The 27,651-nt window shown below is 44.5% G+C and overlaps 1 protein-coding gene across 1 annotated transcript in view; it reads right to left on the bottom strand.

Annotated features, from left to right (window-relative positions):
- The window catches only part of Myo16 (myosin XVI), a 479,021-nt gene extending 452,016 nt beyond the window's left edge, over nucleotides 1-27,005 (bottom strand). The window contains exon 1 of the mRNA XM_021170663.2: nucleotides 26,747-27,005. The gene's annotated coding sequence lies outside the window, so the exon portion shown is untranslated. The remainder of the gene's footprint in view (nucleotides 1-26,746) is intronic.
- Between the last annotated feature and the right edge of the window lie 646 nt (nucleotides 27,006-27,651).

Below are 27,651 nucleotides of genomic sequence, written 5' to 3'. Positions count from 1 at the left end.
CCTGGAACTCACTTTGTAGACCAGGCCGGCCTCGAACTCAGAAATCCGCCTGCCTCTGCCTCCCGAGTGCTGGGATTAAAGGTGTGTGCCACCACGCCCGGCTAAAGTGCTTCTAATGAAGACATTTACTATAATTCTTAGAGAGAAACTCTCTTCAATAGCATAATTTTAGCCTCAACAACTTAAACTCCAGTAAAGCAACAAACTCTTGAGTGTTGGCTTGACATCAGCCATGTAAGAGACATATCACATTGTCTCATACAGCTGCATGAAGTTACTCAGTAATTCCCAGTCTGCAGAATGGATACTGAAAAGGGTGTGTGAGAGTCTTCACTCTTCTCCCTCATCTAGAACATCTAGAATGCAAGAACAAAGCAAAACAAAGCCCTCTGTAGTGCTACATCCACTCCAGTAGTGACAAGCACAACAGACCCTGAAAAACTGGGTGGGCGCTGTCCCTAGGCGAAAAGTTCATAGAAACTTAGTCCTGGAACCGTGGCATCCTGTATAAAGAATGCCCCAATGTCCTTGCTTCAGCTGTTAAACGGATCTGTGTGCTTTCCCTTAATATTGCTTTATCACAAGTGCTCCTAAGGATTGATATTTTGACAGATAGCTAAGTTAGATTCTAGGCAGTCCTTGATCCGACTCTTGGCATGGATAGCTAAGTCACTGCCCTACACAGAAATTTACCATTATCTAGGAAGATGGAAGTTTGTGATCTAAGAAGGAACCAGAGTAGATACTTAGAACTTAGCTGAGTTACACCCATACACAAACAAGTATTTACAATGGCCTAGGGGGAAGGTGGACTATTCAACAGACTAGAGTAGGAACTATGGCAAGGGCACGAAGCCCTTGACCCTGGGTCTAAGATTAAGTGGACCTTAGGTGGAGCTTTTTGATCCCAGTTGCTAACACTGAGTTTTACACCAGTTGGTTCCTGCCAGTTCTTCCATGTTTGAATTCCTTTGTTTTAGAATCCAATAACCACTTTGTACCTTGCCGGCGTGTCACTCAACTCCCCTATTTTCTTCTGTATAAAAAGTTTGATGCTCGATTTGACAAATTACATACAGATCCACACTCCCTTGTGTCGAGTCTGTCTGTTAATTCCCACTGACTCTATGCCCATCTGTCCGAACCCCTGATTCCCACGGGTTGTGGGGGGCCGATTAGGCCTGGTCCGTGGCACTGTAGACCTAAAGTAACAACCATGGATCATAGGAAGTCAGTGAGAGGCTACAGGTCCAACATGGGTACAGGTCACCATGCAAGCCCAGCACTGTGCAGTAGAGTAGAGAAGAGAAAAGTAAACCTTGGGAATACCCAACCAAGTGATCTGGGTGGTTTTTGCTGTGTTTCCAAGGCTACACTTAAAGATTGCACATGAAGAGAGTTGAGCCCTTTTGCTCCTTGGCAGCTTCTCTTTCTATTCACACCATCTCCACCTGGATAAAATAACATGGAAAACTACTGCCTGCCACCATTCTACTCCCATGTGGACATTTGCTGCCTGCAGTCCAAGAGACCTTGAGGGTGCAGACTTGAGAATCCCAGCTGCTTATCCCAGAAGGAAGTAAAATCAGCTAGACTGACCCCTTAACACTCATAAGAGGAGCTGAGAAACAACTGCTTCTCATAGGAGGATCTGAGTCCCTTACATGTGGACATGAAGAGGACGCTCCAGGTATCTGGGACTCTGAGGACAGCATGACTTGTTTTCCAGATTTATCTTTGTTTCATTACAACGCACACTAGATGCCTAACATGTCTAAGCACAAGCAAGAAAATAATAATCTGAGGCTGGTGACTCTTCTGAGCCTAATGAGTGTCATGTGGATGTGACAGTCACCTTCTGGAAGCTGTTGAATAATCCACATGACTCTTTCTGCTTTCAATAAAAAATAGACACAGTGATCCAAGGGACAGAACTTAACTTCTGAGAATTCCCTGAAAGGATGTTACTAAGATAATGTTCTGTTGAAGCTGACTTTCTGAACTTCCTACTGATACAATGAAACAAAGTACCTTTTTGAGACACAAGAATGTCCTACAGACAAATGAGAGGATGCCCCAGCCAAAAAGCAACACTGAAGAATGGCTTAAGATCAGCAAAGCCAGTGTTTCCGTTCCTGTGTGTGGATTATAGTGATCAGTGTTCTAACATACTCAGTGACCAGCCTATCTGAACAAATGTAAAATCTGCTTTTACAACTGTACAAAAGCGGGGGCAGAGGGGAGCTCTGCTGAGCTCCAGTGAGGACCGCAATAAGATCAAGGACTCGTTTACCTAGCACTGTGCCTATTCCATTGAACTCTGGCAGATGAAGCCACTAGGGAGGGACATCTGCATTTTTCATTCATTGCAATTATTAATTCAATGAAATATGAATTAATTTAAAATGAATAAATTATCATCCCAAATAGAAATCTTTTTTTTTCCTAATTAATCGCTATTTGGTGAGACACCTAGTTCATTAGACACATCTTATCACTGTCTATGCAGCCACCAGACAAGGCAAAGACCCTGGGGTTAGAAAGTTGACATGGTACTGCATACAAAGAGCTTTGAATCTTCGTGAGAAATGGACTTGATTATATGTCTCCCTCATTTTTCAGAGTCATCCATCACCTCGATGAATGTTTTATCTTTCATCTACAATTATTTACTGGATTCTGAAAGCATTTTAGTACTATTGGAACACACTCACAAATATTCTCTTTTAGAAAGGCAAACCAGAAACACTCACAACACTACAGGAAACACAGACACACTCTCTTAGAAAAACAAATCAGAAACACCTACGACACTCGTTCCACAGGATTCTCCCTCCAGGGTATATGTGCTGGTCTAGTCTACTGCAGCTCCTGCCCTTCTCTTCCCTCATATATGACCTTGATGGATACCACGGAGATTTCACATGTTACTGCTATAGCTGGAGCTTGATCTTTGCCTCACTTAAGACACAAAATACATTTCATAACCTGATGCCTCTAAATGCTCTCTAGCAGAAAGTGCCATTCTGCAATTCTGTTGTTTCTAACTCTGAAAATATTCTCTACATGCATCCTTCATCATTTTTGCCATTTATGTCACCTGGTTGGCACAAGGGACGGGGGTGGTACTCTAATAGATTATTATCTAGAGGTTGACTCCAATACCCCACATTTCCCACCAATGCCCCAATATAGGAAGGATTCACATAGGTTCAAGGTACAATTCTGAGCATGGCAAGATTAAATTCCTCTTTGTGATGAGGACTGGTAAGTTCTCACAAAACTCACTGGAATATATTGTACAAGTGGTTGTGTTGACCATGAGGCAAGGACACAGAGTAGAAACAACTCTGGGGAGATTCTCTCTCCTCGAGGACATGTTACACCACAGCATGCATGCATGGAATACCTGCCAAGCATGGCAGAGCCAAATTCACCCGAGTGTCTCTGAAGCTTCATTACAAAGCATGGCTTGTAAATACATGCTGCACACTGAGCTAAAGTTTCTAGATCCAGAATTTGACTCTATGGTCCAAACCTCACAGAAAGCATCATGGACCGGTTTTCTGCATGACCAACCCCACCTTTGGGCATCTAGGAGTCATAAGCTCTGGGGCATACCCCTTGATGATTGTCCCTCAGAAATCAGTCAAAATCCAGAGAAAAAGAGGAACATTCAAGCAGAAACCAGCAAGATCCAGAAGATCCTAAGGAATGAAGAGAAAAAAAATGTATTCCACTGCTTTGGGAAATCTGGAGGAAAGTGGTAAATGTTAAAACATGTGTGGCTATAAAAATTATTCCAAGATATAAACAATTTGAATTGATCAATCAGCAACAGGATTGAAGCAATGATCATTGCCTAGCAAAGTAAAACAAGGCTAGATGTGTTCAAGGTCAAACCCCATCAGACATTTAAATGAAATCAAAGAACAAAAGCTCTGTAAAATAGGTAAGTAATTCTACAAAGCTTATTCTGTGGCCACAAAACTGAAAAGCCAACGCACACACACAAGGAAATGGTAGACCAATTCCCTCTAGGATCTGGAATGCAAAATTTATGAGTAAAGTTCTCACCAAGCAAATTCATCAGAATACATAAGAGATTATATGCTATGATCAAGTGAGTATCATTCCAGAGACAAAAAAAAAAGTAATTCAGGCTGTGTGAATCTAATAAATTCAAAATGGAATAAGGAAAGCAAATGACATGATCATCTGAATCGATGCAGAAAAGTCATTTGACAGAGTTCAGTGTCCTTTCTTGATAAAAGTCTTTAGACACTCTGAGGACATTCTTTCCTAACCTGCTTGTCTATGGCTGATAGAAACTCTCTGGCCAAAAGCAACGTGAGGAGGAAATGATGTTATTTCAGAAAAATGGATAGGACTGGAAATCACCCCTGTTAACTGAAATGAGCCAGACTCAAGAAGACAAATGTGTCTTATATGTACACAGGATCTCGGTCAGAAAAGTAGAAAAGAGACAATTTGGGGAGATGCAGGAGGTGCCAGACACATTACTACATGTCTGCATGAAAATTTCATAATGAAATCTATTATTCATATAGAATATATATGTGAATAAAATCATGGAAAAATCGTGGAAAGGTTAAATATCTGTTTTTAAAATGCCTGCATTCCATTATTATGATTAAAACAAATAATATACTCAGGTCAAATTTCAATAAAAAAAGAAAAAAATTTCCATGAACATAGATAAGCCAGGCCCTTCAGTGCCAGCCCAGCCCAGCCCAGCTTTAAGTCAGCAGTGCTGTTTTTTGGGTGGCTTATAGTTATGTCTCCTTCCCTTTTAATGGTTTCCCCCACATTCACAATGCTACAGTTCCTAGTTGCTTTCTTCCTGCCCGGTCTTCTGATTTCGCACCTGGGAACGTGAGAGGCTATGCTTCCTCAACTCCTGGCCTCTGCAAGAGGAAGAAAGCCTGAAAAAGGTCAGGGCTGCAATAGCCCCAGGCTGTGCCCAGGTGCCTGAGGTCTGAGCTCCTTTGAGGGTTGCAGGGAATGGGAAGAGAGGCTCATCTGATCTCTTGGGCATGGCAGGGAATCAGTGGGAAAAAGAAACACCCAGTGGGGGGAAAAAAAAAAAAAAAGGAAACATTTTTCAACAAATGATGGCTCTTTTTCTGTACCTGAAGGAGTGGACCTTAGAACACCCACGTGACATGGAGTCGAGGGACATCCATTGACTGAAGTTATCAAAGACCAGGTCACCTGAACAAAGGAAAGTGAGACCAGGCGCTTACTATTCCCTCTGAATTATAAATGTGAGCCTTGGTGGTTAATCAAATCAGCATTAATTATTAAAGAACATTATTCAAAATGAGACTTAAAAAAAAGGAATCTATGCTAATTTACTCTCCTCATCCAGTTACATAATCCACAAGTGTTAGGCTCATAGGGAGACCCCAAGGATACCCTACACAAGCCCCTAAACCCCCAAAACAACCCTTGTGCACCCCACCCCAAGCCCATCCACACCCCATCAGCTTTCACAGTGAACACTGTGACCTCTGGTGAACAAAGAGGATTCAATTCCCTACTGTTTTAATGAGGGAGGGGGCACAAGTCCACGACTACACAGAGATGGTGTCCCTTCCTCCCTGGGATGGATGCCCTGTGCTTCCAAACAGGAACACTTTAGCTTACTACAAAACAGGCTTCAAATGGAAATGTGTGAGCTATCCAAACTGAGTCAATGGGGCGGGGCTTGCATGCTCCTCTTGGGGGTTGGAACCTAAAGAGCCCCACCCTTCTCCCTGCATGCACGCTCCATTAATCTAGTGACCACAAACCAGGGATCATCAGAGACCAGAGCAAACCTACCTGTGAGACATATTAAGGGCAGATGCCAAACGCAGCAATTTGACAGCTGAGGATTAGGAGAGCTTGGCAGAAGGGCTCAGTATTTAGAGCCAGGGGATTATTTGAAGTTGGAATGGGTCAGAACAAAAGGGTTTCCTGGAGCAAGTGTTCTGAATAATTTGGTGACTACAAAAGAATGGGAGGAGCTTCCAGGGGAGGGAGGCTGCTGCCAGACTTACAACTTCAGACCCTGCCTGGAAGGTTAACTCTGAGAGGGGCACAGGCAGACAAAAGTACTTGCCACACAACATTCCTGTAAATACAGGCAGACTGTGTCGGTGAAATGGTTCAATGGTTAGAACTCTCGCTTTTCCCACAGTGACCCACACTCCGGTTTCTTCACTCAGGTTGGGTGGCTAACAATCACCTACTTTAGCTCACCTGCGGAGCCTCTGACCTCCATGGACACCAGCACTAGTTTGCACACACCCATACACACATACATAATTAAAAAAAAATTAAAGATCTTTAAAAATAAAGGAAGTATGGAAGCCACTGAAATCCTAACATCCAGGAGGTCAAGATGGGGATCCCTGGGTGATGCTGACTGGCTAGACTAGAGAGAATCGGTGAACTCTGGGTGCAGGGAGAGAGTCCACCTCAGTAACTAAAGTGGAGAGCAATGGGTACCAACCTTGGGTATCCCCACACAGGCTCACATACATGTACAAGCACATGCATACTCGCACGTATGCTTGCACGTGTGCACACACACAAGATGTGTGTACTAAAAAGAATGATGTAAGAAGGGCAAAGAAGTGGAATGTAGTTGAAGGGAATGGAAAGAAGGCAAGGGAAGGAGAGGACACTGCCAGCCACGGAGCATTATCATCAAGGACTGTGCATTTCCTAGTTAACACAGGGGCGCACACTTCAGCCCTGCCACATTTGTTTCAGGATAGCTAAACATCTCACTTCCTCACCGTCCTAGCGTCTTGCCTTTTTCTTGGCATTGTATCTGTTTGTTGTTCCAAATTCTGTCCTCAGATCTCCATAAATAGCCCCAGGTTGTGCCATCTGGCGAGTGCAGAGTCTGTTCCCTGGTGTGTGTGTGTGTGTGTGTATCCTCATTCCTGTTACAGTGCTTTCAGTTAGGATAAAACCCTGCACCATCAGAGATCTCTCTGAATGACAAGTGCACACCCTACCCCAGGCCACTGAGTGTTGTCTTCACTAAGTGTTAAACTTCACTTCTGTGTGAGCCTGTTGTGACAGTGGACTCATGGGTAGCCTGCAGGTACCAATTTCCCATGTGTTAAACATAATGGAATAACAGGCCAGAAAGTCAACTGCCAGGAGGAAGTCACACCAGAGACACATGCTGCCAGGGCATCATAGAGGTCACAGCAAGCCATGTTCTGTCCTTGGCACACCTGCCAAGATAGAGCGCTGGAAAGCCAAGGAGAAAGCTAAGAATATCTTCTAAAGAAGGCAGGCATGTTAGTGCTGCTTTGGTGCCTACACCCCTGACAGGCAAGAGCTCGCTTTCACAGAAATGGCTTGGGCATGTATGCACTGTAGGCCCGGGAAGGCTGGCAAAGCCACTTCCCATGCAGTGGCTACTCAGCCACTCACTGCAGATCAATGCAGACACCCAAACTGTTGTGAATGCTTGCAATGATACAGGTGAAATGGTTCCTAAAAGGGGAATCTATAGGGAATTATAAGCACGGAAGTCTGTGATTCATTAAGCAAACACCTGCAAGCTAGAGATCAGGGTACCTGAGGAACAAAGTGTGTGCTTACCCAACACAATGCACTCTGAACAAAAGAAAGCTGGGACACAGGTACTGGGAAAATGTTACCACATTGAAGCTGACTCTAAACTTGACCTGTGTCTTATCAATTAAACTTGAATACCTTGTGAAACGCCCGGTTTGCTAAAGCTGAAAACAGTGTTTTCCTTTAAGTCCAGGAGGGTTTTTAGTGACATAGTTCCAAGTCCTTGTTTGCACATGCTAACTGTGCAAAGCTGCTTTTGCAGAAGTTTGTCTTGGAAAGCTGTGTTGCTTGCTGAAAGCCATGAGCCACTTTGTCAAAGGCAGTGGGGCTGCAGGCACCAGTCTCTTGGTAATTATCTCGCCATCTGTGGCCTCACAGGGGTTTGTGATTTCATCCAAATTCAACAACTTGACCTTATTTGTCAGCAAGCAGACAAGAACAGTGTTTGCTGAAAGTAAGACTCAAGGCCTGCGGTTCATCAGCACTTCAGAGCTCAGACTCTGGCATTTCTCAGCTTCTCCTGGGGATGGAAGAAAGATGCTAGAGGGGGCATTGACAGCAGACTCTGAGACTTAGTGAACACTAGAGGCAGAAATATAACAGAATATCCCCAGCTTATCCAGCACATCCATTAATGAGATGCTTTCACCAAAGTTCAAACACGGGAGGTGGAGTGAGAAACTGGAACTAATACGCAAACTATACTACGAGCGTATTAATATGTGAATTGTATTTTGAGGTGACTAGCATGCAAATCTTATTGCCAAGTTATGAAATCCATTTTTCCAACTTCATAAAAACGGCTCCCTTGAACACAGCAGTCCTCTGGCTGCATCTGAATATTGCCCTCTCTCCCCACCTCAAATCCAATACAAACAGGAAGCATTGCTCACATTCTCTCTGGAAGCGTCCTGCTTGAAGTCACATGGGGCATCCCTTAAGCTAGCTGCTTTTTTGAAACGTACTTATTTACATGAATGAATGAATGAATGAATAAATAAATAAATAAATTTTTAAAAGTGGAGTTTGGTGACCGATGGGTCCTTCAGACAACAGCAGTTTCCTACAGACTCGGTATCTGAGGGGAAGCTTCTGGGGTCCCAATCCCAAAGCTCACGACATATGCTTCCAAAGAAAAGGAAGACGTGTCTGCCCTGTGACTAGAAACCTAAAAGGGCAGGGACAGCTGCCACTGCCATCGGAGGGTGGTCACCCATGTCTGCACTTTTGAGAGCAGTGATCTGTAATTAATTCTGCACTCACCAGCTGGCCTCTGCAGCCCCCTCCCCAGCCCCCTCTTGGAGCTCCAGTGTGGAGAGACGCAGAGCCTCATGTGTTGCCAGGCTTATGAAAAGAAATGGTATTGTTTGCTCAGGCAAGGCACCCAGAAAGTGTGTGGAAGAGTAACGTAATTAAATTTCTCAATAACGTAAGTTTAGGTGCAATGCATTTGATCAAAGAGTCCTAAGTACACAGGCCTTATTTTTAAGATTATTGTTAAAACCTCATTACTAAGTTAATCATCTGATGTGCACATGACCCAGCACCACAGCTGTGTGCTCCATAGGTGTTCTTCAAGCCCACCCAGGATGAAGACAAGGTTGCACAATATGTCTCCTTCAGAGGCTTGTTTCCTGTGATTTTGCTTGCTAAAAATTTTGGTCATGTCCAAGACAGTATAGTTGGCATAACTGGGTTTGAGGGCTTGTTTCAAGAGTATAGAACTGGCTGAGCAGGAAAGCCACCACAACATGGGTTCCTGGTTCCGGGTGAGATCCAGAAATCCCAGTCAGAGCACAGTGACTCATGCATGTGCATGTATATTCCCTGACTGACTGACAGGCCCAGAAGCAATGATTTGGACAAGAAGTTGCGCAAAAGTTGTAGAGCAGGCACTGGGACATAGCTGGAGTCCAGAAGACAAGAATGGAATCCAGTGACAAGAATCCATCTGCCAGTGGAACTGCCACTGGAACATGGCTACATGGATTCTTGTCACTACTCCATGCAGTAGAAGCCAAGAGTGCCCACACCTTCAGTTTGACAGTAACACCCAGAGCTGTGACATCACACATGTGGCTTGTTGAAGCCTCTCAGGCTATGGAGCTCTGTCACAGTGTCCCAAGGAAATGCAAAGAGTCACAAAACCTAGACTCTGGCATCTCTGGGGATTGTGCCATTTGCAAACTGGATGCTTTTCTAAACTACACTTTAAAATCCATATATGGGCAGGAAGCAGACACTGACATTATCATTACATGATCAGTTCTTCATTAATTTAGGAAGTGAGAATGAGCAGACATGTTGGAGCAGTGATGTAGGATGTTGTAACATCATTCACAGGAGTCTGTGCTTTCTGAAAAGGGGGGGACTTGGGGACATACAACATGCTCAGCCAGTCCTGGCCTGCATCACAGCCTCTTAAAAATCTCCCCATTCTAACTAGGCATGATGGTGCACGCCTTTAATGCCAGCATTTGAGAGGCAGGTGATCTCTGTGAGTTTGATGTCAGCTTGGTCTACGCAGTGAGTTCCAGGATAGCCAAAGTTACATAGTGAGACCCTATTCTTGGAAAAAGAAAATGGTTGCCCATTCCAGAATATCAGGACATTGTTAAATACTGACTGTGCTTAGGTCTTCACTTCAATTTGCTTTTATATTTGGAAAGTAATTAATAACTATCTATGACACTAGAAACATCTACTGAGAGGAAAGATCAAGAAAATGCAAAGTAAAAAGATTCCTTGTGTCTTTAGTGAATGTTTACACAGATCTAAGTAAATCTGAGACCTTTTGTAATGAAATAAATGCAAATTTAGAACAAAGTATAAAATATGCATAATAATAAGAACATCTCCGAGATGTGCAAAGTTCACACTTATTTTCCTAATTATTTTCACATTGAAATTCAGCCCAGAGAAAGGAAAAGCCATTGTATTTACAAAACAGATCATTAACTATAATTACACTTATAAGGAAAATGACTTAGGTTCCACATGCCAGGTCCAAGGGCGCATTGTCAGGCACACAGACGGCAGTTTTCAGTGTGAGTGCTACTGTATTCTTGCCAGCTGCACAGAAGGTGAGGGGGTTAAGTATTAAGTAGCAAGCAGACACCTAAGATGTTTGTATTACAGGCAATTATGTCTGCAGCCAAAGGGATCAAGAGACAAGACTTGTGTAGCAGATAACTGTGTTGCAAATAGAAATTGGTAGATAATTAAAAGAAGTTGAAATCCAATTTAAAAGTTCCAATCATTTGCTCTGCTTTGTCTCCCAACATAAATTTACAAAAAGAAACGTCAATAAAGTGCTAAGTCTTATAAAATCTCTACGTAGCAGCCATACAAATGAGCTATGTCCTTCCTTTCGGTGTCTCTCAGAAACCACCTCCCTGTTCTGGTCTCAAAAGTCTCCCTTCTGTGTCTCTGACATTGATGTCCTGTCCTCTGCACTTCCCAGAGCAGATGCTCACCCATCGGCTGGACCCCAACTGCCTGACTGTTTCACTGGGAAGAAATCCTTTCCTTCCCAGTTAGACTGAGATATGGAGGACCAATCAACCCATGACTATCTCTCAGCATGATCGCTCTCTGGATACTTTTGACAGGAAGGACTAAAGTAGAAAACAGAGGAAGTCAAATAAGAAATTGGGGAGCAAGAGAGAGAGAGAGAGAGAGAGAGAGAGAAGAGTAGAGCAGAGAGGGAGGGTGGAGGAAGGGAGAAAATACAGAAAAATCTATGTGTTACATCATAACCAAGGTGGGCTCCCAACTGGCTGACAGCAGAGGGCAGAAAGTCAGACATCTCTGCTGCAGATCACCACTGGGAAAGAGAAACCAGCAAGTAAACACAGGTAGGTGGTCCCAAACAACCACTGCCACAGCCTTGCCCCTGAGAGTGAATGCAGGCTTTCTCCTCCATGAATGGGAGGCAATTTCTCTTCTATGCTTTCAAATTGTATGTAACCGTACTGCAGAGAGTTAAGCGTTTATTGATTTAAATATACCCAAGACAGAAGAGAACTTAAATCTCCATCACTGTTAAATGAATTGTGAAAACGTTTCAGATTGTCAATGGATTTTACTAGCTAATTTTCTCTCTGACAAATACCAATTGTGATCAATATGCCCTAACTTTCTAATTCCAAAAGAAAAAAAATCTACTTTTTCCTCCAAATGAGAAGTTTTTCTGACAAGTTCTTAAAATATAAGAAACTCCAGGTTCACAATGGAGACCTCAAAAATAATCTCTAAAATCCAAATAAGGAAGGGCACGATTCCTTTACATTTTGTCCTGGAATTTAAATGAGATTTCTTTCATGTAAAGTGACCCACAGTGAGAGGGTGATTGCCACTCATGCATACCTGGGAACCTGTGACACGTGTCGATACATCACACGCATCATTTGACTCTCACCATGGCTCAAGCAGCTCAGACACACTGACCTCCAGACACCAGACCATCACACAGTAGGAAGTGACTTGGTCAGGCCACACACAAAGCAGAAGTGGACCAAAAGCAGGCTACAACAAGGCCAATCCAGAGAGTAAATCCTGGAAAGTATTTTTAAGTGTTTTATGAAGGTTTTCTACATGAATACTGCATTGACATAATTTCTACGTCTCCCCCTTCTCCATTAATTCTTCCCTGTCTCAAGTGCATAACCTGTTCTTCACTGTTGAACATATGTGTATGACTAATATATGTAGGTATGTATAACCTACTGAGTCTGCTTACATGTATATACATGTGTTTAGACACTGACCACTTGAGATCAAATCACCTATAAGGAGCGTCCCTGAAAAAGACACTCTCCCTCTGGGCAGCCAGGGATAGCCAGTGGCCCCTCATCTAGGGGTGAAGTCTTATGAGAGTTTCCTCATCTGCACTGGCATGTCAAACACGGTCACTGTTCACGTCTTGTCTGGGTGACTATCTTCATCTCTCATGACAAGCACTGGGAGGGAGAGTCAGGTGGATGCCAGGAGCTCATGGGGCTAAACTGCTTGTCCCTGGCTCGGCGGGAGACCCTGTCCCGAGGATACAAGGCAGAGGGTAATGCAGGAGGTGCAGAAGTCCTCCTCTGAAGCCCTGTGTGCACACAACTTTGTGCCTCGTATTTTCGGTTTTTTATACAATGACTGTTTCTTTTCTTAAGGCAAACAGAAGCCAGACCCCTGGTTCCCCAGCGCTTTTATTCTGGGCCCTAGAGAGTCCTACTGCTCTGTAACATCCATTCTTAAGACAGATTTTGTGAACTCTGACAGCAGTACTTAGACTTGGCTATATATGAGGCTTCCCCTGAAATGTGTGTTCTACATGTTTCTTATCTTAACCTCTTTCCCCCCTTTCATGTTTTTCAGATTTAGATGTGAGGTACACTTGAACAACTCATGTCTGTATGCATTCAATTTTACAATTGTAGAGAACAACTGGAAAATATGATTAACATGGAAGACAAGACTCATCAATAAAGGCAGCAGAGAGGGAGAAGAGAAAGAGGCAGAAGCAGAGTGGAGAGGAAAAGAGGAAGAGGCAGAAGCGGGGGTGCGTTAGTGTGTGTGTGTGCATTGGGGTGTGTGTGTGTGTGTGTGTGTGTGTGTAGACAGATGCAGAGGGGCAGGGAGGGGAGGAGAGAGAAGCAGAACAGAGCTGGAGACTCTGATTTCTACACAACAGGGGAGTCACCCTCCTCTTATGCTTTTATGGAGCAGGTTCACTCCACAGAGTGCCGGCTTCTCCACACCACCAGGGCTTGCTACAAACTGCTGCTGGCCGCTGCCTTGCTGACTAAGATACCCTGCGCTCACCTGTGTGGAATCTGGGCTTCCAGCTTCTACCAGAATGACAGTGAGGGACAGGGACTTGAGACATCCATTGCCTCAGTTTCCTGAAGTATGAGCATATCTAAACAGGAGGAGGCTCTGCTATGCTTTGCTTTCTGTTCGAAACACTTCCTTCCCATTGTTGTTCACAAATGCTTGAAGCTAGGAGATTCTCATTCTCTCTCTCTCTCTCTCTCTCTCTCTCTCTCTCTCTCTCTCTCTCTCTCTCTCTCTCCCTGACATTGATTTCAAGCACATTACAAATTGTGTATGTATTCCTTTCCCCTTGCCCTAACAGAGATTTTTAATTCTCAAGGATAATAGCTGAGTTCTTAAACCATCTGGAATTCAGACAATTAAATACACTGCTATCCAGGTCTGTTTCCAGGTTGTATTGAGCATCAACACGGTAGCCTCTGACCCACACCAGTGAAGTAACAAAACCCCGAAGGAGCTGTGACCTCAAGGGTTACCCTAGCCTGTGGCTTTGGCACAGCTCCTTTTTAAGAGTCTGCGCTCACTTTTTCCTTTGTTTGACTTTATCCCTTTCACAAGCAGCAATTATCTGTGTGGAAGGCAGGGATGACTGTCTAAGCCACACGGCACATGTAAGTGGAAGCTGTAATTTAGGAGTAAGACATGCTTCGCTGTTCACGGAGGAAAATGCTGTGAGCAGAGCACTTGAAAGGTCCTGGGATTTCCCTGTTGAAGACCTTGAACTGTTCCCATCTCCTGAGAAAGTATGTACTGAGATGCCATCTAGATTCAGAATCTCAGACATCCAGGGAAGTATCTTTCCTGTTGGTTGGTTCCTTGAGGACACACTACACAGAGGATATGATCGTTTTTCTCTTTATTTGGAATTCCTAAGGTAAAATTTACATTTACTGATGAGTTACAAAAAAACCCACACTTTAATATAATCTTCCAAACCCAACTCTACCCAACCCACTCATCCAATGTCAACTCCATAGTAAGCATGAAACAAGGCATGATCGTTTCTCTACATGAAAGACACCTTCTCTCCACACCTCTCTGATAGAAACCTTTCGAGAAAAAACCTCACACACTTCTGATTGGGACCTTAACAATTCTAGTATATTTTCACTGAATATATTCCATTTTGAAACATCATTAATTTTTTTGTGATTCTCCAAGACAAATGTATGTGTATAAATATTGACTCATCAGTGGGGCTGTGAGGCACTGACCCCTGATGTCTACGGACTGTCTGTGTGTTCTGTATGTGTTATGCTCTGTGGCTCACTGTGCTGAGCGTCCAAGTGTTCTCTCATCAAGATGGGTCTTTGACATTTTACATTTGTACTGTTAGTATTTTGAAAACATAAGCTGCAGGTGACAAGTCTTCCTGATAAATTATCTCCGTTGGCCTAAAATTTCAACTTTCTCAGTGTTAATTCATTTAGCATGTTCATTTCTAGGGTGCTCTCCCTGGCTGGGTACACTCCATGTAGAATTTTTTATACCTCTCTACCAAGAAGCAAAGGCAGACCTGGAAGGAGAGACATGATGCATACCACATCACAGACACAGCCCTCAATGTCCAGAAGCACTAAAAGAGAAATATCTTCTGGCACATGCCCAAGAACAGAGTCATTCGGACATGAATGACCGACAGCCCATGCAACAGTCCTCCACAGTTTCAGTTATGAGCACTGTATCCTCACACTGGAAAAAATAAACCACAATGTTCAGAGGTGGCAGATGTTGCTCATAAAATTCTATCTTAGTATAACCTGCTATAACGCGATCCAATGCTGCTGGGATTCACTCACGGAGTATGTATCTTCTCTATGGCTTTCTAGTTTTCATTAAAGATGTCTGAGGGAATCCGTGGGTAAAGACACTTGCTACTAACCCTGACCACATGTGTGTGTGGTCCCTGGAACCCACACGGTAGAGGGAGGAAAGCAATTCCCAAATAATTGTCCTCTGACTTCTAGATGTGTACCATGACACACACACACACATACACTTTAAATTAATAAATTTTCAAAAATAACTAAGGTTAAGTATAAGGAATAGTTGTGACAATCCTTCTGCAACCCACAAACATTTCAGGTTTCAAACTATGCTTCCACTTGTAGGGAGTAAGTTCTCCAGTGGGCACTCAATGTGGATCAATTTCAGCCAAATACCACAGACTCCTGGAGGCTGAGTCAGATCAGTGTCACCCAAACCATGTGGCTACCACATCATGGGAAAGTTGTGTGACAAACCAGGATCTTGCCTCCCCTGTGTGCACACACAGAGAACGTCTGCACCCTGCCACGTGCACAGCACTGAATGTATAGAGATACAAAGTATAGAAATAAAAATATATAGATATCCAAAGTATAGAAAGTGTAGATATCCACAGCCCAGCAGTCCTGAAGCTCTATGTGCCCCCCCTTTTTTGGTTCATCCATCCTTTGCATTATTGTGCTTTGTATTATTGCACTAAGCACACTACTTCTGTGCTAGCTTGACTGTCTTTCCGTAAGCTTAGACACTGGGCTACTTGGCCCTACTTAATGGCAGTGGCTATGGAGGATTAGGAGGTGCAGCTAGGCTAGAAAAGCACACCACTGGGGATGTAGGCTTCAGGGATGGATGGTCTTAGAAGTTTCAAAGCCTCTTGTAATTCGCAGCTCCCCACCTCTCCTTTGTGCTTTTCACTTCCAGATATGAGCCCTCAGCCGTTAGTTTTCAGGTACACCTGACATGTTTGCCACCTGCCGCCGTGCCATCCACACCACGTGAACCTTAATTCTCTGGACCCACAATACAAATAAACTTGGCTCTATAAGTTTCTTTAGCCGTGGTGTTATCACAGCAATGGAACACACTTTCATCCTGTCATCTTCATGGCTGCAGTCGTTCCCTGCATCCTGTGCTGTGTTCTTGTTGGTGTGCAGATGAGTCTTTACTTCAGACTCTCTTCAGTCTTCATGATTTGGTCTCAGTCAGTCCTCTGCTGTGCTTCCCCTGAAGGGACCATATTTCTTTGTCTGTCCTTCCAAGTGTGTCTTAACTCTGTTGGTCTTTGGGATCTCAAGAGTGATGCTGGCCCGTTGATGTTTTGCTCTGCAACTAACTAGCTTGACTCAGTCTCTTCTTACCCAGCATCTCCTGCACTTGAATGTTAACTACAGTTAATAAGGTCAATTTTGACATTCTGGAACATTTGCCAAATATCTTGTTAAAAGCTGACTGAACACCAGCACATAAAATTATACTACTGGAACAGGAAGTGGCAGAGTAGACCCCCTTGGGTATGACTGCAAGTGCCATGCCCTGAATCACTAGTGTCATTCAGAGCAAAACACATGCTTGGCTTACAGTGATAGCAGCTGAAAACTGTGGAGAACTTAGAAAGGCACTAGAGGGAGTCTGAGTATGATATTTCCAGAAAAAGGAAACGGGAAAGCCACTGACTTAGAAAACATAGAGACATATCCATGGAAATTACAATCTCAGAAGCTAGAACACCTGTGATAGTCTCTGCCTGAAATGAGTCAGCCTGCAAAGACTGAAAATGTTGGCTAATTTCTCAGATACCCAAGTCTCAGGAAAATGAAAATGTGTCTCAAGGTATGCATAAAAGCAGGGAACTCAAGGCCCAAACAAGTGTGTAAGATTACTGTCCAGAGACAACTTCACAGAAGTAGATATCATTTAGTGACCCAACAGACAATACAAGAGTCAGCATAACACAGTTCAAAGATCTTTTCTCTTATAATTTCTTTTTCTTTGTTGACATTCTCTTCTTTTCATGCATTGTTTTTCTGTTTGTATTTTTTTTAATTGCAAGTTTGTGCTCAGCCACATCCACTATATTTCTTCCAAGGCTTGGGGGACATCAAGCAAAAGGGGTGGAAAGAATGCAGGAAGCAGAGCAGGGGTGTGGGGAGGGGAACATGGAATACTGACTTCCACTGTGATATGGGTGGTGGACTCTTGAGGCCACAGTAGCTCTGCTTTCTCCAAATTGGGCATCAACCCTGTCCTGTGGAAGAAGGAAAGGCTCTTGGGTCCATGCTCTCCTGTAAAATGCTATGTGCAATCAATGGCTGATGGAGGCAGGAGATATGCTTTGCTCACTGATAAAAATGAACTTGCTACTGTTAATGAGTCCATGTCCCATGCTCCTGTAAGATAACTTGGTGAACTTAGTGTGTCTCACTCACACATACACACAGGTAGGAAAGCAGGAGGACTAGCTGGGATGAGGGAGTGGAGGAGGGACAAGAAGGCGATCCGTGAGATGAGGAGGGGTAAGGGGCAAGTGGAGGGTGACTATTACCAAAACATACAACAGTGCATGTATGAAAATATTACAAAAGAGCCTACTGTTATATCTAGTTACTATATACTAATAAAACATTAAAAGTAAGCATGGGAAAGACAGTCTATGTTCATGGATTGGGAGGATCTCAGACATGTCCATGCTACTCAGTGAGACCCCCACAGGCAGCATAATCCCACTCAGAACACCAGAGGTGTTGTAGAAACAGAAAAGGGTGCTCTAGAGTTTATGTGGAATCCCAAAGGACCCCGAGTCCCAAAAATGATGGTTACAAAAAGGAACAAAGCTAAAACGCTACAGACTTCACACATCCTGATTAGATGATGCATTAAAAGTTACAGGAACCAAAGCATTGGAGCGTGGCAGAAACATACAGTGAGCAGATTCGGGAACTCAGAGAGATGCTTGTATATGTACAAGGTTAGCTTATCAGCAGTAATGATCCCCACATCAACAAAACTCTCTCAGGAATGCGCCAGACATAAAAACTTCAGACATGCATTATCCTAGATCCCCAGTTTTAGTTCTGAGGGAGGCATAACCCAAGGGTGTTCTAACACAGGGGCATTTCATCGTGGTCATATGGCATTCAACTTCAACTCATCTCTTCATCCGGTTTGAGGCAAGCAGAGAAGAGCCAACCACTGGCTGGGGATCGTAGCAAAAGAAATGGGTGTTTGTCTCCTGCAGCTTCCTGGATAAATGTCATTTCATAAGTGCCCTCTGGAGAGTGGGTGGCATCTCTAGTTATTTCTCTTGCTTTCTCCTGACATGATAGGTGACTGTGAAGTGACCGCTTGGCTTTTGAGAGCCTCCCAGGCTATTCACGTCCTATCTGATTTTACACTTTCCACTCATGATTCTATAATTATCTCTCCTAACATTTCAAAATCCTCAACACAAACTGAGATGGGAAACCACTTTCCCTAATACTCGTACTACATACCCGTCACCACTAAGGTCCTATAATTAAATAGACTTATGCCTATTACAGTACTTCCTTTTCATTATTTTCATTTAGCCATTTTAGCTATTCAAAAGATAGCTCAGACTTTGTAAATCTCCAGACTTTTGCAGAATGGCTGAAACATTCAGAAAAAAACAGGGGGAGGGGAGCGCAGGCGATAGGTTATCTTCTCCATGACAGCTGTACAAAAATTAAGGCCTCCAGATCTTTGGATGGGTGAGAGGCCTGAATATTTTGTTCCATTAAATCCTGCATTTAATCCTACAAAGTCCTGTGTCTGTCCTGCTGGGCTGACAAGGACTAAGAAGGTTGTCCTGGATTTCCATCCTCTCAGAGACCTGCATCTCAAGCCTTTCTCTACTCAGGCTTGTCTCTTTACGGATTATGTTACACAGTGGCTCTTTTTTTTTCATATTTTATTGGTTATTTTATTTATTTACATTTTAAATGTTATCCCCTTTCCCAGTTTCCCCTACACACTTGCCTATCCACTCTGCCACCCTCCCAACCACTCCTACCTCTGTGTCCTAGCTTTCCCCTACTCTGGGTCAACAAGCCTCTGCAGGACTAAGGGGCTCCCCTCCCGTTGATGCCAGAAAGGCCATCCTCTGTTACATATCCAGCTGGAGTCATGGTTCTTTCCATGTGTACTCTGTGGTTGGTGGTTTAGTCTCTGGGAGCTGTGGGGGACTGGTTGGTTGATATTGTTGTTCTTCCTATGGGGTTGCAAACTCCTTCAGCTCCTTCAGTCTTTCCCCTAGCTCTCACATTGGGGCCCCATGCTCAGTCTGATGTTTGGCTGCAGACATTCGCATCTGTATTGGTCAGGTTCTGCCTGAGCCTCTGAGGGGACAGCTATATCAAGATACTGTCAGCAAGCGCTTCTTAGCATCAACAATAGTGTCTTAGTTTGGTGTCTACAGATGGGATGGACCCCTAGGTGGGGCAGTCTCTGGATGGCCTTTCCTTCAGTCTCTGCTCCACTCTTTGTCCCTGCATTTCCTTTTGACAGGAGGAACACCCTCCTCAAAAATACACAGTGACTCTTGCCTGCCTGGGGCCATTGCTATAACTGACACTGAGACAAGCCAGGTAGCATCCCTGTCAGAGTTCATCTACTGCCTTAGCAAACTGCCTCTGGGAGAAGATGCAGATCTTAGTTAAGTCCAGACCCTATTAGCTGCTTCTGCACAGTGCAATGACTACATGCGTCTTTCTTTCTTGGGTTGTATTCCTTTAATCTTGCACTGTTTCAAATCACCAAAGTGAGTTTCTCTTTACTAAATAAAAAAGATAAAAAGGAATATTAATAGACAATTTGAAGCAGGATTCGGGAGCCCAGAGGGCTATCTTTACCCAAGGATTCCCAGCCTCACAGCACTGAGATGCTAATAACTGAGAATCTAAATTGGAAGGGAAATGAGTGACCAAGTGAGAACTTGTTATTCTTACAGGAATGATTGAATGTTTCAGAGGTGCCCGCTAAATGCACGGAGAGCCACATGGACCAGGGGCTGCAACCTTCAGATTCATTTCAAAACAGGAGCCAATTCTGATAATAAAAATGAAATTAAAATGCTTCCGATATGTTCTTTCTAGAGAAATGAGAATGAGTTCGTGGCTGATTTTTATATATAATAATTCAATTTAGCATATTGAAACTTGAACTTTAAACTTCTGATACATACCTCCAAGCACATTTCTTTAAAAGATGTATTTGCATGTGTGTGTTTATACTATACATACCTGAAGGTTACAACTCCCAGATTCATTTTTAGAACAGAAACCGATGAAATTAAAATACTTTCAATATGCTATTTCTAAAAATAAAATAAAATAAAATAAAAATGACTTCAAAACTGAATTTTACACATCATAATCCACTTTAAACTTTGAACTCATCCTGATGCACCTGCAAGCATACCTTTTCAAAGATTTGTTTTATTTATGTGTGTGCATTTATACGCATTTGCCGGGGCCCTGAAAGGCCAGAGGGCATAAGATCCCCTGAAGCTGGAGTTATAGGTGGCTGTGAGCCACCCCATATGGGTGGTGGGTCCTTAAATCTGGTCATCTGGAACAGCAACAAGTGCTCTCTGAGCCATCTCTCTAGCCTTTAATATATATATATTTGTTTTATTTTTATTTTTTATTACATATTTTCTTTATTTACATTTCAAATGTTATTCCCTTTCCTAGTTTCCTCTCTGAAAATCCCCTATCCCTTCCCCTCAACTATATATTTTAACAACAAATGCTCACAGGGATATTTATGTGATATAAGTATTGAATTTCCTTGTATTGAATACAGTAATCATGGATTTATGGTTAACTATTTATGGATAAATTATAAGACTTAAAATCTGAATAATGGATATGGCATCAAATATTTGGACATAGTATGCCTCATGTCTTTTCCCCCTTTCAATTCAGTCAATCTATGGTTTACTTAAAATATACTCATTTTAATTTCATTTATGCCTGTCTATATGAGTATATGGCGTGTGTGTGTGTGTGTGTGTGTGTGTGTGTGTACCCATGGGGCCCAGAAGAGGATGTTGGACCCCTGGAATGGAGTTATAGGCTGTTGTAAGCTACCAGTGTGGGTGCCAGGAACTGGACTCAGGTCCTCTGGAGGGACAGCTGGAGTTCTTAACCACTGAGACATCTCCCCGGCCCCATGACTGACTTCTTATATGTCCAGTTTGTTCTCTTCTTTCAACTATTTGTCACTATCCAAGTAAATCATCCTCAATGTAAATTATCCTGTAAAGGGGCCGGATTGCAATGCTCCAAGCTCTTGGGTTATAGAGTCAGTATCCACACATTCTTTGGGCTATGTTATCTTGCACTACATAGACCTCAGGGCAGGAACGTATGGTGGCCCTGGGGGTTTTGAACATGTGTTCAGCAGGATTCTGCTGCACACAGTTAAAACAGGCTCATACCCAGCCTGTGAGAGAGTGAGTACCAATGGGATAACCAATGCTAAGGTCTACATGGAGAACATCCCTTGGAGAACAGCTTTACGACAGTGGTCTGGATGAGTGATATACTCTGTGACTCAGAGGGGCCTGCAGTCTACACCGTGGGCAACAAGAAACCGCTGTATCCTTCAGCAAGTGGTCTCATGGCCAAATTTGCATTTAAGACAAATCACTCTGGCAACAGTAAGCCTGACTCCGAGGGGAAGGGCAAAGCAGGAAGATGGATGAGGGCCTGGTTCCTGATCCCTGGCAACATGATGAAGCCTGGACCTGGGCTGCCAGAGAAGGTCAGAATAGGGGAAAGTAATCTGAGCTATATTCATGAGATAAATGGTGGAGACCCAGTGACTGATGGGAAATATTCATGAGGTAAACGGTGGGGACCCGATGACTGATGGGAAATAGTAAGCGGGGGAGGGGAACAGAGCCCATAAATGAGAGAACTGTGGGCAACACAGGACAGTACCACAGACTCAGCTCAGAGACAGAGAGTGCCTTGCCAGGGAGAGCAGGTTTGCATATCAGAAAGCAGGAGCTATACCATCCAGGGAAGGTGTCCTGCAGGCAGACACTAGCTGAAGATAAAAAAGAGTCATGGTCTGAAGTCAGACCTCAGTCAGGGCCATGGAGTGCTTGGGAACAGGATGGCAAGGGGGTGATGAGGGTAACACGAAGAGGGCATGGTGGAGGGAAAAATGAAGATAGTTCACAGAGCCAACCTGAGACAAGGGGGGGTTGCAGGGTACAGAAAGGTGGGTAGCAGGGTGCTGAGGGGTGAAATCTGTAGAACTGACAAAGGCCAGGTCAGTCTGCTGCAAATAGTTAACAAAATGGCATGTATGTCAAAATGCTGTGTGTGTGTGTGTGTGTGTGTGTGTGTGATATTTTAGCTAGGTATTATATACCTAGCTAAATATAGAAACAAGCTCCTAATTTACAAGACAAAAGAAGGGATGATCGAGGAGAAGGTGGGAGGGAGACGGGCGGGGGGGACTTGGGAAGAGATAACAGGGACATAGGGGGAGAGGGAGGGGAAAGGCTTGGTGAAATCACAATATTAGCTCGGCACTGGAAGATAACAATGTATTTGAAAATACCGTGTTGTGTATAATCACTTCAGGCTGCCATTAGATAATGTAAATCTAAACATTCTCAGAATTAATGTATTGTCAAGTTTTCCTGGTTATCATCATACTAACAAGAATTACTATCTAAGAAAATCCTTATAGGCTCTTATGTAGGAGACAGAGACAACTCCAGCTGGAAGGACTCACCAGAATCACATTCCCAGACTCACCGGGTTTCAAAGGACAACTCGCAGGAAAAGTGGCCCAGAGATAATTGTGTCTTAGCCTCAGACCCTGAGCTGCAGGACCTACGTGTCTAGGAAGAATCCTGTTCTACCTAGGAACCATGAGGGAACCTAGAGTTGCAAGCAAGGAGCACCTGAACTCTGCATGAAATGTGTACGGTATTCTTTTCAAACTCAAGCTAGTGAATGCTTCAGTTGCTTACCATGTATTAACTAGTTTTTCATCACTGTGACCACACCAGACAAGAAGCAACTTAAGAGACAAGAGGTTTATCACTTGGACTCCCAGTTTGAAGAAACTCCATCTGGCACTGTAGTATGGGGTCCCTGGCTGTGCATACCAGGAAGCACTGGAAAGAGGAACTAGTACTCAGTTGGCTTTCTAATTTTTCTGGTTTTCCTCGGTGCAAGCACCCAGCCTGTGTGATGGTGGTGCCCTCATGCAGGATGGGTCTTTGCCTTAAGATGGCCTCACCAACACATTTTATGAGTTTCGCAATCCAGGCAAGCTAACCATAAAATAGAACCATCAAAAGTCCACTCTTGATTGACATGATACTGATACCCATGCATGTCACTTTTAAAGCTGTCACAGCACACTTCCAAAGACGTGGCAGGTTGAAAAGTAGGTAGTAAGATTCTTATGGCCTCATGCTGTTCACAGAGCACTGTTGGCTCAGTCCCTTGAATTTGCCTGTGGTAGATAGAAGCAAGTTGATTGGCCAGTGAGATCCTTCTGAGGGAGCAGTTTTCAGGGCAGCCTGGGAGGCCAGGAAGGCAAAGCAGCCTTGAGGACAGGACACATACAAGACAATGTTTTGCCCATACCACTTAGCTCCTACAGGGAGCCATAGAAGTGAAAGATACTGAGAAAGGAAACAGAAAGTGATGTTCATGTCACTTCTCACAGCCCCAACAGAGTGTCTCGTTGTCCCTGGCAGAAGTCTACAAAGGGAGTGGGCATGGAATCTGGAGACTAGAATCAGGAAGCCTGAAATTCATGACCACCCTTGGCCTGCCTTATGGGTGAAGTGCTGCGAAGACCAAGAAAGAAAGGCAAACCAGAATGAGGAGTCCCTGTGAAGAGCCCTTCAGCAATTTTGGGGAAGATGGGCAGTCTCTGTGGCTGCCTTCCCACCTTGTATTTCTGCTGAAAACACTTTCACTATCTGGCATTTTTTGCTAATGCACATGATCAAATTGTATGCTGGATTATGTCAATACCATGACCTTGCTCTCTTGAAGTTCACATCAAGCACAATGGAAATCGTGAAGAAAATGAGTCGTGCCAAATACAGGCCAGAATGTATAAAAAGGAAGTGGCCAGAAGGATGCCTGGGGACAGAGGAGGTGAGTGAGCAATGTCCCATTCCATTCTAGCAGGATTCCTGCCCTGCTGCTTTCTCCTCCTGATCATGTCATTAAGCCCCTCCCATTCCCCACAGCTCTAGTGCTCCAGGCAGACAGCAACAGTGGGACTCAGTACATCCACACACATCTAGCTGGTAACTAAAAACAAAACAAATAAACGAAACTGCCCAAGTCCTCTGAGTATTGGATGCTTCCTGGATAGTAGTAGGAGCCTGAGACAACCACTTTCAGAATTCCTTCATACATATTGTCTGTCACTGGCTCATATTCCCTCCTGTGATGGCATCTGCAAAGGGCAGACACCTGGTTGAGGTGCTCAGCAGAGCACAGACTCTAAAAGAAATACTATTCTTCCTTCAGATAGCTGAAATCTGGTGCAATTTCCTCACACGTGTATCTGATTATTTTTGCACATTCACTCTCTGCAAGCTATGAATGTACATATGCATACATGCACACACCCATGTACATGGTTGAGTTCCACGTGAATTCTGGGCCTGGATGTGGCAGGACACAGCAACTTTTCCTTCAGACGTGTTCCCATTTTTGTTCAGTCTCCTTCAAGACCATTCCTGCCCTGCTGAAGGCCTGTGCCCCACAGAGGGCTCCCTTTCCATAGACACTCCCTTTCATCTGTACAATATGGAATTGTCCACAGATAATATTAACGACTTGGTGTTGCAGGCCCTGGAGTGTCTGTCTTGACACATTCCCAGACTGTGGGGAAAGGGTGTCTTTACAGAACAAAGTGCAAACACAAGACGCTTCAGCTGTGTTAGTGTGCACGGAGCACACTGGCTCTTTCTGTCACAGCTGTCCCACTTCTCTCAGGACACAGATGAACTTAACCATTGCACTGGGCGCTCGAGATGACACTTTGATTAAAGTAATTATTCCTTTAGTAAACAAATATTATGTTCTAAATTTTGTTAATGGTATTAATTCTTGCTACAGAGCACTGGCATGTATTCTGGCTGCCACAAAGTTCACCAAATATAAGTCTTGTGGGCTCACATTCGTCTCCCCCTTCACTAACCATAGAAATGTTAAAGTTAACTGTCCATCACTCATACCTCTGTAATATTAACAACTAAACCAGTTTTGACACATTTCAGAACACGCTTTACCTATAGATGAGACGGACTGCCTTTGAACCCTTTAAATATACCAAGAGCAAACTTGAAGCAACCCTGGCTCTGTGAGGAACCTGCAGAGGTCCCTCCTGAGCCTGGTTTTCATTCCAAGATCTCATGGGTGATTTTGATGCCTACCCTGATTCTAAACTAAATGTTTCAGGACAGGCACGACAGGGTGACAAGAGCATCACAGACCCTGGCAGTAATGTGGGACAACTGTCATCCTGGCAGGACACCAGAGACTTCCCATGACTCTCAAAGTCCTACTTAAAGCATCTCAGAAACACATGGCACGTGCATGCATGCGTGCGTGCGTGCCTGTGTACACACACACACACACACACACACACACACACCTTGCACATACATGAGGGTAAAGACTGGTCCTTACACCGTCCTTTTTGTGGGGAGCTCAGAACAGCCAGGTCTTGCTTGACCTGGCTTTTTGATGGCTTCTAAAGTGATCAATAGTCCCTTCAGGTGACAAGTGTTGAACACAAAGTCTTAACACACTGACCCCAAATCCATTCTGAGCCACAAGTGAGGAAAAAGCACAGATAGCTGGCCAGGTCTCTGAAAATCACTATTTCCTTTCAGAAGATGTTGAAGGTGTCCAAGAGACTAGTTAAAAGAAGGGCTTCTGCTTATCGAGGTGTTTAACTAAGAAAGGAAAGGCAGCCTTTGTGGTCCTGGGATGCACAGAGCTGCAAGTCCTGACCTGCCCCTCACTTTGTCCCTGGCCTCTAAGACAATGGGAGGTCGAGGCCATGGGTCAGAGGGATATGTGCAAGAGGCGCCAGCTGGCAAGCTCTTGCCAGCATCATCTTTGTTCTCCCAAGTCTCATTTCCATCCCCAGAGAAGAGGAAGAAGTGCATCCCATCGCCCCAGGAGCCTTTGCATAGGTGACAGCGCCACATCTCCCATGGCAACTAGAGATTTCTTTCTACAAATTGCCAAATTTGCCTCCTGTGGTTAAATCCAGAGTTCTAAGAAGGATTCTGGTTTTGGCCTCCTTTCCCACATCCCAAAGGTGGCAGGGTCCTTGCCGGAAAGGAATAAGAAACCGCTTCACCACTCCTCATGCCCCATGCCCCATGCCTGTCCAGCACTCACTACAGCAGCTGGGACAAGCGCTGGCGACCCTGCGAGGGTGGTCCCTTCATGCTCTAGGACCCCGAACCGGCTTCTCCAAGTTCCCTACGCGAGACCCCTGCTGCCCACCCTACCTGCCGAAGAACGATCCCCGGTGCCCCGAGATCCAACAACGGACGGTCCCGGCGGTTCTTCTCTGCTCCTGGACGCCGGGTCACGGAGCAGACTGGCGGAGATGTGCTGCGCTGAGACGCGATGGGGACCCCGACTCCACCCGTTGGCAGCTCGCAGCCCCCGCCCCTCCGGGGCCGCAGCCGCGTCCCTGCCACTGGGTCCGAGCTCCGCCCCTCTCCCTACACAGTCCACAGCAGGGTTCCGTCCCTTCTGGTCCTCCTGGTTCCTTTGGGTCTCCACGCAACGAACAGGGCGGTCGCCTGGTCCTGGCGCCCTCCCGCCTCCCCGCCGCGCCCCGCTTCCCTCCCTCCTTCTCACGCGCTCTCACGCGTTCGCAGAGACCGCGCCTCCCAGGCTGGCTCTGCCACCCTCCCTCGGGGTCCTACCCCCTCCCCTTCTCCAAGGATGCGAGAAAGGGTCTAGCGCTTCAAACTTTTCCGCCCAGACTTCTGTAAGACCGCAGGGAACCGGATGGCAATGTGCACTGCACAGGGGCTCCCCTCGGACATCCCACCAGAACAAAGGCCATGCAGTCCTGGCAACTGTGGCAATTGTCCAGACGGAATGGGTGACCAATTTTAAAGCTACAGAAGCCAGTACAGTCTTCTCTGTCTCTGTCATTAGATATTCTGCCTTAATAGGCTTCAAATTGGGAGTTTGGGCGCAGGACATTAGGAAAGCATGCCAGGACTGAAATGCATTCATTTGCCAGGACAAAATACAAGATGTGTCTGCCCCCTTAAAATTTGGTTTTGTGTCAGCTCTGAAAAGTTTGCTTGTCTGTATTTTGCCAAAAGTGGAGAATGTTCTGTTAATTCTGGGATGGTGTGTGTGACCCTCTCTGTCTCTCTCTCTCTCTCTCTCT

The sequence above is a fragment of the Mus caroli genome, chromosome 8, assembly GCF_900094665.2.
Source record: "Mus caroli chromosome 8, CAROLI_EIJ_v1.1, whole genome shotgun sequence".
NCBI lineage: Eukaryota > Metazoa > Chordata > Mammalia > Rodentia > Muridae > Mus > Mus caroli.
The sequence above is the reverse complement of the archived record's forward strand: the minus strand, read 5'-3'. Positions and strand labels throughout refer to the sequence as shown.